At 37.2% G+C, this 14635-nt stretch overlaps 1 long non-coding RNA gene across 1 annotated transcript; it reads left to right on the top strand.

The window, feature by feature from the left end:
* The first annotated feature begins 1786 nt into the window (after positions 1-1786).
* Positions 1787-8211, top strand: LOC149920245 (uncharacterized). The gene is made up of 4 exons (XR_016470738.1): positions 1787-1917; positions 4773-4837; positions 5190-5264; positions 7627-8211. It is a non-coding gene; the product is annotated as an uncharacterized LOC149920245 (long non-coding RNA).
* Positions 8212-14635: the final 6424 nt, after the last annotated feature.

The raw sequence follows: 14635 nt of genomic DNA, 5'->3' as shown, positions 1-14635 counted from the left end.
TATGAGAGCAGGGCTTGGTTACAAGCAAGCTAAAGAAGGAGAATAAAATCTAAATTGATTTGCTAGAAACAGCCAAAAAGCAGTTTGTGTAGACACCTTTTGGCAATACAGGGTTTGGCAGATGCCTGAAATCAGTGTGAGTTAAAAAAAAGATCCTGAACAGTGTGATCTAACATGGAAGGTGACTTTGCTTTTAGCAAGGGCTGGACCTGATATCCTGAGGTCCCTTTCCTCCTGAATTAGTCTATGATTCTGAGAACTAAGATTCCCAACTAAGCACTTCCCAAGAGGTATAGGAAAGGAAATTCACAGCTAGTCAAGTATCCTTTCAAGAAAATAAATTTTGCTATCCAGACCTATTTAGTCTGTGGATTAGAGGCCAGAACTGCTTTTTGTCTTTATTCCCTTTTTGGGGATGCACAGGGGAGCCTGGATTAATGCTGGGACTGACTGAGAAGCTTTAATTGAGTGGTTCCAGTTGGAGCTGATCTAGGCCTTGGAGTGACCACTAGGGTCAGTAGCAACACTGATGGAGCAGAAAGGGACCCAAAGGGTCATCAATGGCAAAACTGATACCTGCATAGACACACATTCCTTCCCACATTTCTCATGTTGGAAGTCTTGGAGCTTAATCATCATTTCTCTGTTCTCCAGATTTCACGGCAAGATACTGGCTCCCTCAAGCCAGGAGTCTGTCACAAATAGAAAACAATTATTTTAACGCACCCTTCTCTGATTCAGTACTTAAACGTAAACCTCTCTACTGGCCAAAAAGTTTGTTAATACAGTTTTTGACTTAATAACCAATTGGTCCTGTGAGAAATTATATTTTTAGTTGAAAAGAAGCTATCATCAGAGCACAGTCAACAATATCTTGAAATACAAAGAAAGAGTGTGGATCATCTGGCTTTGATTAAATTATCCAGAGAATTGTTATATGAAAGAAAATCCTCAGTTCCCAAGTAGTTGAAATCACTGGTGAAATTAGCCATCAGTCTTAAATTAAAAGCTTTTTTCTTTTTGAGAAGACATTAATCTGAGGATCTCTGACAGGCTAAGGAAAACAAATTAATATCCATTTAATGGAATGATGTACTTGAAACAAGAAGGAAATGTTAGATCATCTAGTTTCATTTTCTGTTTGAAATGGATCAAACAACTGCATTCAGTTCTCTTCTACTGTGGCTAAAGGCATCTAATCTTAATTTGAAGACATAAGAAATGTCTTCACCAGAAGGCTGGGCTGTCATCCAGAGGGACTTTGGTAAGCTGGATAGGTGAGCTGAGAGAAATCTCTGCTTTATCTACATCTTTGCTCTGCCCCTAGCTGATAGAGAAAATTCTGCTGTAGCAAAAAGGGAACAGGAAAGCTGCTGCATCTGTAGTGCCTCTCAGATATCTGCTTGCTGCATATTTTGTATTTCCTGTGGATGAAAGTCTGTGTTTTCCTGTTATATCTATTTCCACCTCTGATATCAACTTTATGTCAACCAAGATTCATTTGATGGGTTAATGGGTATTTTTTTCATTAGATAATAGAGCAAATATGAGTGAAAGTAATTTTCTTCCAGCAGCCAGTGTTAATTTCCCAAGTACATGAAAATTAATTCCTGCATTTTGGGGGGGATATCGAGCAAATTTCTTCCTATTAAAGAAGGTGAATTGGCAACAATATTATATTCCTATGGTTTTTTTTTTTTTTCCTTCCCTATTTATGATTTGGGAAATCTGTAAGAGGAAAAAAATAATTTCAGAGGACATACTTCTTTTGTCTTTAGAATAATGTTCTTCATCACTTCTTAGCCCATGGTTAAAACTCATCACTTTGTTTTTGCAGCTTTCTTGATCATGGGACAGTCAATAAATATTGCAAGAGCCGAAAGTCAGCTTGCAAATTGCAGTGTGAATGACACATAGGTAAGTACCTAAAAAGTTTATTGGAACAAAGCTTCTGGAAACATAGACTGCAGTAGAGTAGTCCTGTCAAAACCGGATGAAGTTCCCAACTTGGGGTAATTTGCAATAGCCCATTTCAAACAACGCTGTTTTGAGCAACAGTAATATTCCATATCACAGATTTTTAAAAAATCAATCCAGGACTTTGCCTGATTATCCCCCTCCTCATCTGAACTGAATCCAAATATATAATTCTACTGAAGAAATAAGGAATGTTTCTCTGGAATTAACTGTCAAGCCGAAAAGAACTCACACTGTTTATTCCTCAAGTCTTAAAGTTATTGTGTGAGAGTTTTCATGTACTCTGTAAAACGAAGACAACCTCTGTCTGTGATGGGACATGGAAGACTGTTCAGCAATAAGTGAAGATATAAACATAGAAGAGAACTGAGACACATGTCCCTGACATACGGAAGGATGCTTCCATGTCCTTTGCCTTTTTCCATTAAAAAGATTAAAGAAATATCTCTTCTTCCTTCAGAGAAGTACCTGAATATTGACCTGAATATTTTTTTTAGCATCAGCTGGACAGTTCACAGACTTCATACCACACAGAGTACTTGAAAGCATCTCCTGGATGGCAGTGACAGGAAACTGATCTGTAGACAGAAGTACATAATGAAGACAAGCAAGAAATGTTGACAGGAATGAATAATTAATTGCACTCAGAGGGTTGCTGCTTTGCTAGAAGATTTACTCAGACTCTTAATATTTTGTTTCTCCACCCATCCACATTTTATACTTTCCCACTAAGGAGCTCTTCTGGGGTATCTGGCCATTTCTAAGTTCTTTGGGTAAACAAGAGAAATGAGAAGGAAAAAGTTTTTTCACACCTTGTACAGCTCTAAGTGTTTGTGGAAAAGCATTTGTACCGGTGGAAAAGTATTTGTACTGAAAGATCTTCAGTGCTTACTGCTCCTTGCTGTACAGAAATGCTTAACCTTTAAATGGAATTTGCTTACACATCTAAATTTAGTTTTTATTCAGCAGTGCAGTGGCTTTGCAATTTCCATAGGTTTGTTTGGTGTTTTTCCTTCTGTGATGATATATTCTGCAGAAATAGCTTTCTAAGAATTTGACATTTTTACTATGCTGCTTTGAACTTAGAGGATATTTAATGGTTTGATGATGTAAATCTAAGAATGTCCTTCTGGTTTATTTAACATTTGCTGTGCATATAGAATCTTGATTCTTTGTCTTTACAATTAAATTATATTGTGTATGTTTTTTTTCTATTATTATTATTGTTGGCTCCCACTGCTAGAGGACTACATTCAATCTGGCTTTCATCTGGCAGTTATGTAGAACTCTATATTCCTGCCCAGATGATTTTTTCATTAATTCTTTTGTGAGTTGGTTTGCTCACACACATACAAATCTTCAGCTGCTGCCTGAGGAACTGGTACAGAGTAGACAGAACAGATAAGCCTCTCTTGCATCTTGGTATCTAGGGTCTGCTTTGCAGCAGATGTTTTACTCATGTCAATAAATGACGTATGTATTGACAATTCAAAGAATAAGATTTTTTTTTCTCATTCACAACATACAGTCCCAAATAATAAAATGATGTGTATAGTTTAATAAACAGTGACTTCTTAATAAACATGCAGTTTAATAAACAATCTACTGTTTGCCACTCCAACCAATCTGAAAAGTCAAATGACTTTGAAGGTTTATGTGGTGACTGGTTACCCACCAAGTCTGAGTGCTCCTCTTTGACTCTGCTTTATTGAATCAAATATATAAATATGTTAAGATAAATGGGCTTAAACAAGAATTTACCTGACCAGTTCCTTTGTCAGATATTAAACCCAATACTTCTAATTTTTTATATGTTAAGCATTAAAGAACTAAGAAATAACTTCCAGTCCTTTCCTTGACCTTCCTGTCGCCACCAATTCCTGGGCCATATAATTGATACTTGCTGTGATTTGACGCTAGCAAATGGATTATACTTAGTTTTCTTTTATAGTTGGGAAATACTTGCAGTCTTTCTCAAACATTTGAAAAGGAGATAGATCAGTGACATACTTACGTTGTACCCGAAAATAATTGTAGGCAAAATGTTTTCATTAATGTGTGTACTGGTGAGAGCTTCTGCATGACTCATACAAATTCTGTCAAAAAAACTGCAAATATGGCTTTATTTAGAAATCAGATAACTGCATAAATACATATGTCTTTGGTATTCCTCATTGTTTCCATCAGTAAGTACTCTGTCTGACTAAAACAAAATCAAATAAAATTGAGAAAAAGATCACCGCAGGCAAGGAAAAGCCTATGCAGCATGGAAAGGTGAAAAACGTGATTCTAAGTGGAAAATCATGGTGCAAATATTTATGTTCATATCCAGGCATCTGTGGCTTTAGTCTATTTCCAACTTCTACAATAAGATTAAAATAAAATGTACACAGTATGCTTTAGGCTATAAGATCTGAGAAAAAATACTTTCTTTGCTTTAAAAAGAACTATGCCTACATGTTCTTAGGAAAATTCTGAGAAAAAAATGTTTGAACCAACTTACTAAATATTTAACAGGATTTTTGTTAGGCACTTTCTGCTTCCATTCTCCCTGACTTGGGCCAGAGTCTGCTAGAATTTGGTCTTTTGGAGGTAACAAATTTTATGGTGTGGTCAATTCGATCATTAAAGAGGGCAAAGAGTCTCTCTGAGCCTATCTTGATTTAGGGCAATTGAGTAGGATATATTCTAGAAACCAGGAGATGTGGAGTCTTTCATTATCTCATATAATAGAAAAAGCTATTTAATGATTAACTACTAGTTTCCTTTCTCTCATAGTTCCTTTTCTTTTACAGTTTATCTGTTCTGTCTACTCTGACTCAAAGGTCTTTGAAATAGAACCTGGCTCTCCAAATGACAGGTAAAGTTCCTAGATGTTGAAATGCTCTAGAGTGTTTCCCGTTTTCTACACTAAAAAGTTTTCCCAGATACATTAGACCTGCAAACATTCAAAAAAAAAAAAAAAGAAAAAAAGAAAAAAAAAGAAAAAAAAAAAGAAAAATAAATAAATAAAAAAGAATTAATTCTAATGCTCACTTATATGAGCTCTGGTCAAAAGCAGCAAGTAAGAAAATTGAACAACAACAAATAGCTGAAAAGGTAAAATACTATTTTGACCTTATACCTTGATTACTATTTTCTACATCACAGTCTGCAGTCAGAAAGCCTTCTTTCTCTTTCTTTTCTCTTCTTGGAATTGCACTGCTCTGCAGAAGTAAATATGCATGGGTCTTGGGAAGAGGATGAAGATCTCTCACACACTAGACAACTCCCATAACTGCTAATCTGTGAGTACAATTTCTTGACAATTTCTTTTTCTGTTTCCTTGGCTTTTGCTTCTTCTCATGGAAAAAAAAAAAAAAAAAAAAATCAAAACAAAACCTGTTAGATTTGTCTTGATGAAAACTGGGAATGTTTGTCTAAGCTCATGAAGTTTTGTGAGTTGGGAATACTCTTTCCAAGTTAACTCTGTTAGGATTTTCTAGATATTCTGTAGAGCAAATAAGAAGGGTGCTGTCAGCAACTGCAGGTCAACTTCAGGTTTTGCTAACTGTAATCTTTAGCGACTGCTCTAAGGGTTTTGGATTAGAAAGAACAAGTTTTTTCAGAGGCCACTACATATTGAAGAGGAGAAACCTCTGAGAATCCTGGAAGTTAAGCTATGTGACTGAAACTCCCACTTAGAGAAGCTGCAAGGATCATTGTGTCCATGCTGATCTACCCTGTACCTCTCTCCTCTCTTAGCACCATCAGATGTCCCAGTAAAGTCATGAGGGCCAATTTTTATCATTTGTCCCAGAAATGGAGAGAGTTTTACTGCCTATGTCCTAGAAGCATGGCTACTGACCAGCTGCAAATTTGTCTTAACAATTGCTGCCCCCACTGGGCAAAGCTAATCACCAGGGAATAATGGCGTTTTGAGCTGCCTGATTTTGGGTGTGAAGAATCCCTCTGCTCAAGTGGTCAGTTGTAATTTTCACTGGACAGATTTAGCAAATTAACAAGTGATGTTGGCATAGTTTTGGTTTTGATGTTAATTTTTTTCAAAGAGACTTGTATGATGCTGTATTTTAGATTTTTACTGAGAATAGCAGTGATAACAAACCGATCAGTTGTGGTAGAGCAGTCCTTACACAAAGTCGAGGACTTTTCTACTTCTCATGCTGCCCTGCCAGTGAGGAGCTGGAGGTGCACAATGAGCTGGGAGGGGACAGAAGCAGGGAAACTTGCTCAGACTGACCAAAGGGGTGTCCAGTAACATATGGTGTGATGCTTAACACTAAAAGCTGGGGAAAGAGGAGGAAAGGGAGGAATATTTAGTGATGGTGTTTGTCTTCCTAAGAAACCATTGCGCATGATGAACCCTGCTTTCCTGGAAGTGTCTGCTGATGGGAAATAATGAATGAGGCCCTTATTTTGATTTTCCTGCATGTTCAGCTTTTGCTTTACCTAATAAACTGCCTTTGTTTCAACCCATGAGTTCTTGCACTTTCCCTTTCCAGTTTTCTCTCTCATTCCATATGGGGAGACTGAGCAAACAGCTGGGTGGTACTTAGCTGCCTGCTGTGGTTCAACCACAACAGATGTTAATGTATAATCTGCAAAAACACAGATCCTTCCCGAATGAATAAACAATTCAAAGGTTTAGCTGGGGATAAGCTAGGACACAACTAACCACAAATGATAGATTTGTGTTCATATCCCTTACTGGGATACTGGAGCTGCTCAGATTTAGTCAGAAGACAAATAATCTGCATGCAGAAGACAGACCAGATGAAGTAAACTGTACATGTGCCTCAGGAGTGTGGGAGCCACCCAGTTTTGTCAGTTGTCAACTCAAAATACTGCATCTAGCATGCCGCTCTGTGAGGTAGACTCCAGATTAATAGCAGTGTTCATTGAATTTTGTGAACGAAAGATCTTTTTTGCTGCACACAGTACTTTTTTAAGTGAAAAGGAAAAAGCCTTTTCTCAGTCTTGCTGTGAAAGGAAAAAAAAAACCCTGTATATTTGCTCAGCTCCAACTTCGGTAGGTACACTACTATCTGATTTCATTCAAAACTTCCATTACCAACACGTTTCACCTGAACATGGAGGGTGAGATGTAGAAGCCATTCAGAAATGATGATATAGAATAAAACAAACACAAACTCCGTATTTTTTTCTATCTAGACAATCCTGGGAAAGAGTTATGTCTCTGCTATTGTATGCCATATACCAATCTCAGATTTTGTGCTGTAACATAATTTAAATAGAAAAAAATGTAATAGATTTGCTCTGGTAGCTGTCACTAAAACATTTAAACATTACATTAAATTTTCACATTGGCAGTTCACCTGGTATGTGGGAAAATGTTTATTTCTATTTGTATTCAGGCTTCTGAATTAACACATTTTGACTCTGAAATCAGAATTAATAGTTTTGACTAATGAAATTAGTTTTCAGACCTTATGGAATGGCTATTCAGACTTCTTTGACAATATTTACACTTGCTAGTAATTAGACTACAGCTGTCAAAGCTCACTGTTGAAAATATATTCTAAAATCTCAGACTCATCAAGGGCTTCAGTTTTTTTATTGCTCACATAGGTAATGAAAAACAGAGGATTTCAACTTCCTATCTCAAAATAAAGCCCTTTTCTTTTTCAGTGGTCTCCTGTGATATACAAGAAGTCTATTGTGGCCCTACCAGAAACCCCTCTACATTCAGAGACAATCAGCAAATGAAAGAAGTCTGGGACTGAACTGATAGATTAGCTGTTGAATTGCAAAACCTTTTCTTAGACTTGTCTGTGCACAGGGACACTCATACCTCAGTGGAATTCATTCTCTTCTACTCATTTCATATCTATTACAAGCCAAGAAGGATCAGAAACTAAAGCCTGCTATCCCTTTGATATTATTCATGAGTTGTGAGTCTAACTCACCAAGTTCAAGGCTTGCTTTTATAGGTAACAACCACCGTATATTTTTTCAAGGTCAGATCTATTTGGGTCTTTTGGTTAAACTCATGTGATCTGTTGGTATCTGTTGTGGCATTTGTAGAAGTTAAAAGAATTTATTAAACATATCTATAAAAAGACTTAAGGAGAAATGAAAAACGCCTTTAGGTCATCTAGCCCATGTCTTTGCCAAAGGGGCATTGTTCCCTCGAGTATAATTTCTAGGATTTGGAATAGATTTCCAGTTTTTTTTTTTTTATTGGTTTCCTCTTTTGAAAGTTAACCCAGGACTATAGCTATAAAGCTCAGATTGTAAACTGAAACTCAATGTTTCCAAGGTACATAGACTGCTGATCCTTCTGGAATTATTGTTCCATTTTGGACTATGATTCTGTGGTAAATGGAAAGAGAAATATCCATTATTATATTTTGAAGATGTTAATATTTCTGAAATAAAATAATGGAACCTTCTACTTTAGCAGTTGTTGTTAATGTTGACCAATGAATGCTGTCCTGCATTTGTTCACCTTTTTGTAAACTTTCTGTTTTGTGCTGAAAAAAACACATATGAGGCAGAACTGTGAATAGAAGAAGTGTTGTTGTTCTTTTGCTTGATCTTGTCCTCTCTCTTCTGTCAAGAACTGAAATGATGTGCAGAGAGTCTTCAAACAGAAATCTGTTTTCCAGCTCTATTTCTTTATTTCTAAGTGTATTTTCCCTTAAAGCAGACTTAAATGTGGTCTTGATTTGCACTGGATTTATGTTTAAAATCTCGGTAGTAGAGTGAAATGTTCTGTTCAATGTGATAAAAAATAGGTTGTGATATACATTACTTTAAGTGAAATCTCCTTGGTCACTTAGAGAGGCTCAAATAAATTGTTAACTGCAGAAGTAGTAGTTAAATTATAATCAGGAAGTCACAGAGAAGCTGAATAAATGAATCAAAATACCATCACAGCTTCTATTTTGGTGTGTTTACGTAAGTCACGCTGAAAGTAATGCCTCCTATTTATTTCCATGGAAACTATAATAGATACTAAGAGCACTATCATTATTTGATTGAGAAAATTCTCCACTACAGAACACTCTTGTCAAAATAGTCACCACCATTAGCCTTGAATTGTTGTTAGTGATGATGCATGTTATGCTCATAAAAATCTGCACCAGCAGAAATGACCTACTGTCACCACTGCTGAAACACACCACCCACCACATCACTGTACTCACATCCACTGCTTGATCTCCATGAATATTTGGGCTACAACCATCCAACAAATTCTTTATCTGCCTATTAGGCCAGCCTTCAAATCCATATCTCTCCAGTATAGAGATAGGGAGATATGATGGAGGACCATGCCAAAGGCCTTGCACAAGTCTCTTCCTTTGTTATCACTCTACCACAGAAGGCCAGCAGATTGAACAGGCATGATCTGCCCTTGGTGAACCATGCTGGCTGTCTTGGATCATTTCCTCATTTTGCATGTGCTTTAACAACTCTCCCAGGAGGATCTGTTCCATGATCTTCTGGCACAGAGGTGAGGCTCAGCGGCCTGTAGTTCCCTAGGCCTTCCTTTTTCCTTTTCTTGAATATAGGACTGATGTTTCCAGTCTCTGGGAATCCACCTGACAGCCAGAATTTTTCAGATATGATGGACAGTAGCTCGGAAACCACATTAGCCATTTTTTTCAGAACCCTGCAATGCATGTCATCTGATCCCATAGACTTATACACATTCAGACTCATCAGACTTGCTGCACTTTTACACTGGAAGTAATTTTGCTCCCCTGACCCCAGCTTAGAAGTTCAGGGACATGAGAGGTGTGAGAAGCCTGACTGGTTGTAAAGACTGAGGCAAAAAACTTGTTTAATACCACAGTCTTCTCCATGTTGGAAGAGGCCAGCTCTTCCTTTTCATTTATCAGAGGTAGTACATTCTCCTTTGCCTGTCTCTTTGGCCCAATGTATCTAAATAAACCCTTTTTGTTGTTTTTCTCATCCATCACCTAATTCAGTTCCATCTGTGCCTTGACTTTCCTGATCCCATCCCTGCACATCCTGACAGCATCCCTGGATTTTTCTCAGGACACCCATCCCTAATTCCACTACTTATACTTTTCCTTGTTTTCCTTCATCCTGGACAGCAGGTCCTGCTCAGTCATTGAGGCAGCTGTTTTCCTGCCTCTTCTGCCTTATTTTTTATTCTGGGAGATGGAGAGCTCTTGTGCTCTCAAAAATTTGTTTTTAAAGTGCTGCCAGCTCAGTTCTGTTCATTTGTCCCTAAGGACAGTTTCCCAGGGGATCTCATCCAACAATTCCTTAAACAGTCTGAAGTTTGCTCTCCTGAAATTTAGGGTTTAACTTGGTCTTCAATTCACTCCAGGCGTTTTTATAGGGGAATCAATGAAACAAACTGAATAAGTGAATAATAAGAATAGCTGTTGCTAAATCAATCAATAAATTAGAAATTTGAACAAATTAGAAAAAAATAAATTCATCTCTATTAGATAAGAGTTTATTTTTAAATCAGCAATATAAAAACAATGAAAACGTTCTGTACATAGTAAAAATAAAACAACAAAGAAATTTTTGTTTCTAGATAAACGTACAGATAGTCTTAAAGAAGTTTAAGCATTCCTTTGTGTCTAGGTAAGTTCTCTATACATTAATAGATGCAGCCAAGCTTCCAAGTGCAAAAGTGTTCGTGGGAGAGAAAAAAGAAAGGTGAATTTGAAAGAAAAATGTTCCCAAGAGAAGAGGGGAATGATAGATGTGAATTAGTCATTTTGCAAGTAGAAAATCCTGTGCTCCAGTTTATATTAGTAAATCCAGTTTTTCATGTTATATCCTGACATACCAGACCCTCTTACATTCTTTTATTCCCAGTTGTGAACTTTTTCAACATGATTAAGATCAACAATAGGCCAAATGATACAGAGGTGAGACATTTGCAGAATTGCACGTCACTCTTATCATTGACAGTTTCCTGCAGTCGTTTCTCATAAGTTGCTGTAAGTAATCAAATGTGAGGGCTGCTCTGAAAGTAGTGCCTCCTGTTTTATTATGTTTTCCCATAACGTCAGAGAGAGATACTGGTGGTATGCTTGAACCTTCCCACCAGTATTCCATTCCATTTTGTTGCTGTGTGATAGATGGCAGCAAAGGGGCAGTCTGACAAAATGGTGCCTGACATGGAAGTGCATATGAAGGAAAGATATGTGATTGAATCTGTCCTTGTGCAAACCGTTTCGCTCACTTACATTCATCGATGCTTGCTGAATATTTATGAAGACCAAGAGTAGACATGAACACAATGAGGTGGTGGGTGGTACGTTTCAGCAGTGGAGACAACAGTGTGAAAGACTGTCGTCACACCATGAAATGAATAGTATCTTCATCAGCTCACTTGCACATAATCAATAGATTACAACCAAGGAACTGTGAATGGAACTGAACATTCAATGGTTTGATGCATTGGAAATAACAGTGGCAATATTGGAATATAGCAGTTTGCACCAGATGGGTTCCTCAAATACGCAGGAACAGAATGAAGGCTTTCTACAAGTTTTTCAGAATCAAATGAAACAGTATGAGGCAGAAGAGTCCTCTTTGTTTACAAGATCTCATCATTACCTGTGATGAGATGTTATGTCAGTACTGTGAGCTGGAGTCAAAATTGCAGTCCGTGGAGTGGTGAAATGTGAATTCCCATCAAAGAAAAAGTTGAAGACGCAGCCCTCAGCAGATAAAGTGATGAGCACTGTCTTTTGGGATAGGAAAGGTGTGATGCTTCTGGATTTCCTGGAACCCAGACAAACCATCAAATCTGACCACTAAATCATGGTACTGACTAAGCTAAAGTCTTGAACTTCCAGAATTAGACCAGAGAAGAAGACAGTCTTTTTCTTACAGCATGAAAACGCCAGGCCCCAAATCATTTTGAAGACTGTGGATTGCATTGTAAATCTTGGCTGGACTGTCCTACTACATTCACCACCTATTCTGGATTGGTGCCTTCTGACTTCCATCTGTTAAAGCTGATGAAAGGTGGACTGTTTGGGCAACATTTTCCTATTTTCCTGTTGTGAAACAGTGGATCACCTCTGCTTGTGCAGATTTTTATGAGCATGGCATGCAGGTTCTTGTTCATTGCTGGTGAAAACACATAGCTTATGGTGGTGACTGTGTTGAAAAATAGGTTTTGTAGGTGATAATTTGCTCTCTCAAATAGTGCTATCATGTTTGTTGTAGTTTCTTTAGAAATAAATAGGAGGCATTACTTTTGGAGAGACTAACATCGTGAGTTATGGAAACATAGCTTAATGAATAAGAAATCATTTTTAAAATGCCTTTGACATGAAACTTTGGATATGTTAAAAGTCACTAAACTCAAAGGAAAACAGATTTCAGACAACTTGAATCAAGAATCAATTAAAAACATATTTCCCCCTTCAGACAGAAACTGTAGTGTAACCAGTGCTCCATTATTATTGTGTTTATCTGTGGTCTAGCAATATCTGAATCACAAAGTGTAGGCCAGACTGTGAATTCAGTTTCAGCTATTCTAAAAGTAGAAATTACAAATCTTAGATTGGTGTTTGTGCTGACTGGATTTTATTCGCTGATGACTGGCATTGATAAGTATATGTATTTCATATTCTTTTTATGATCTCTTGAAAGTTAAGTGCAAAAAAATGGGGCCAGGACATAAAATACTGATTCTTTCAACCCATCAATCCTCAGCTTAGACCTAGAGGTGATAGAAATGAAAAATTCAGAAAATCTAGGATTCAGTTTTGTAATAGATTTTCTTGGCAATACAGGCTTGTCTGCTTGACTTATTACCGGTACCTACTTAAATTCCAGATATACTGCAAACTAAATATATAACCAATGCTAAAAATTCAGAAGATTTTTTTTTTTTTTCTAAATAGTATCTGATGGTATTACATCTGGAGCTTTTTAAAAATGACAGTTCTGAACAGAAGGAAAAAGGAACAGAGATAAATCTGCTGGAATAAATATTCACAGAGGGGAAAAAAGAGAAAGTAATCCAACTGAACAGTCCTATGTGTTAGACTCTTTTCATGATGCATGTCTGAAGCTCACATGATTTGGATAGGCCTGATGTCTCATGCTGGGTAGCAGTTGATGGCGCCAGATGCTCCATCAAAGAAAGATAATCGCAAACTGAATCCTGCCAAGCTGTTGATGTATTAAACACTCTGTCTGTAAGTAGTGTTATAAACAGAGAGGCTGTTGCTCCCATCAGTCCTAAAATTGATGATGTTCAAAAGCAACTTTTTAAAATTTTTATATCTGTGGGTGTTACAGAGGCAGAGATACCTTAGTTCCACAGATAGTGCTCCAACAACAAAACTGCCTGTAGCTGTTCCTGCCCTTCTCCCGTGCCTCCATGCTTATTCCCATCCATACCTCTAGTGCAGAGATGCTTATGACACAATGGATTTGCCAATTAATCACATATATCAGCCGATTCTGATTAAGAATATCTTTTAAAAAGGGCTATTTTTAACCTTAAGCCTTTTAATCCCTTCCTTGTATTGGTTCATCTCACAGTCTGACAAACAGCTGTGGTGCGCAAGGGTATGGCGTGAGAACAAGAAAGAATACCTCTGTGCAAGGGTGGAGCAGACTGAGGAGCAGCCAAGGGAAACATCCGCTGGACCACAGTTCAAGCCACATGATTTCCTTTGGAGCAGTCAGGCAGGAAGCCATATACAAAATCAGAAGTAGTCCTACAGCAGAAAGCTAATAAGGTAAAAGAAAAAAACAAAAGGCTTCAGTGTCCTGCCTCACTGATAACAGCTGAAAGGTGGATCCCAAATGCTGATGGTTATCATAGTTACCATAATGCTGAATATCATGGCCCTTTCTTTTGCAGTTCTAGTGAATGTAACATTTCTGGATTAGACCTACAGACCTACTCTCCTGCAGATATGAGACTTATTCAGCACAACAAGAAGGAAACTCCCTGTAGATAACTGAAAAAAAAAAAAAAAAAAGGAATAAAAAGAAATTTATTATATGCTCAAAATGAACAGAATAGGAAAGTTCCCTACAGGTACTGTGGCAGATAAAAATATTCCTGTAATGAAGAGTAAAATCCCTCTGAATGTGGAAGAATACACGCACAACAGCCATAGAAAAATACATAGACACTGCAATTTCTTCCTTTATACTTTGTTTACCTGTGCCTTCCATTCTGTAAAAATGTTCGTAACATGGTGATGTATATTTCTGAGATTGGAAATAAGAGAAGAATGTATTTCTAACAGCTACTTTAAATTCTTTAAACGTATTGGTCCAGGTTGGCTCAACATCAGTTTTATTTTGAGCCCTATGTGGTAAGAGAGAAATGTAATTTAGATTAGGGCATGTATAACGTTAAACTCTCATATATTGTTTTTTTGTTTGTTTGTTTGTTTGTTTGTTTGTTTTTTGAGTAGTCTCCTATGAAGTCAGATGGAAATATTTTTTATGGATCTTCACAAAATATGGATTCTTACTCAAGGAAAGACTTGAAAAATCCCTTCAGGTTAAAGCAAGAGAGATAGCTTGCCAATAACTTTTACTTATACCTTCTTTTAGGAGAAATGACTGATAATATCTTTCACATTTTACTGGGGGTGGGCTACTTGGACTATGTACCAATGTTTAAGTAACTGTTTTGCAGTGAATAATGGATCTGGACATA

The sequence above is a fragment of the Phasianus colchicus genome, chromosome 1 (genome assembly GCF_987193195.1).
Source record: "Phasianus colchicus chromosome 1, bPhaCol1.hap1.1, whole genome shotgun sequence".
NCBI lineage: Eukaryota > Metazoa > Chordata > Aves > Galliformes > Phasianidae > Phasianus > Phasianus colchicus.
Note: the sequence above shows the minus strand (reverse complement) of the source record. Positions and strands in the feature narration are given on the sequence as shown.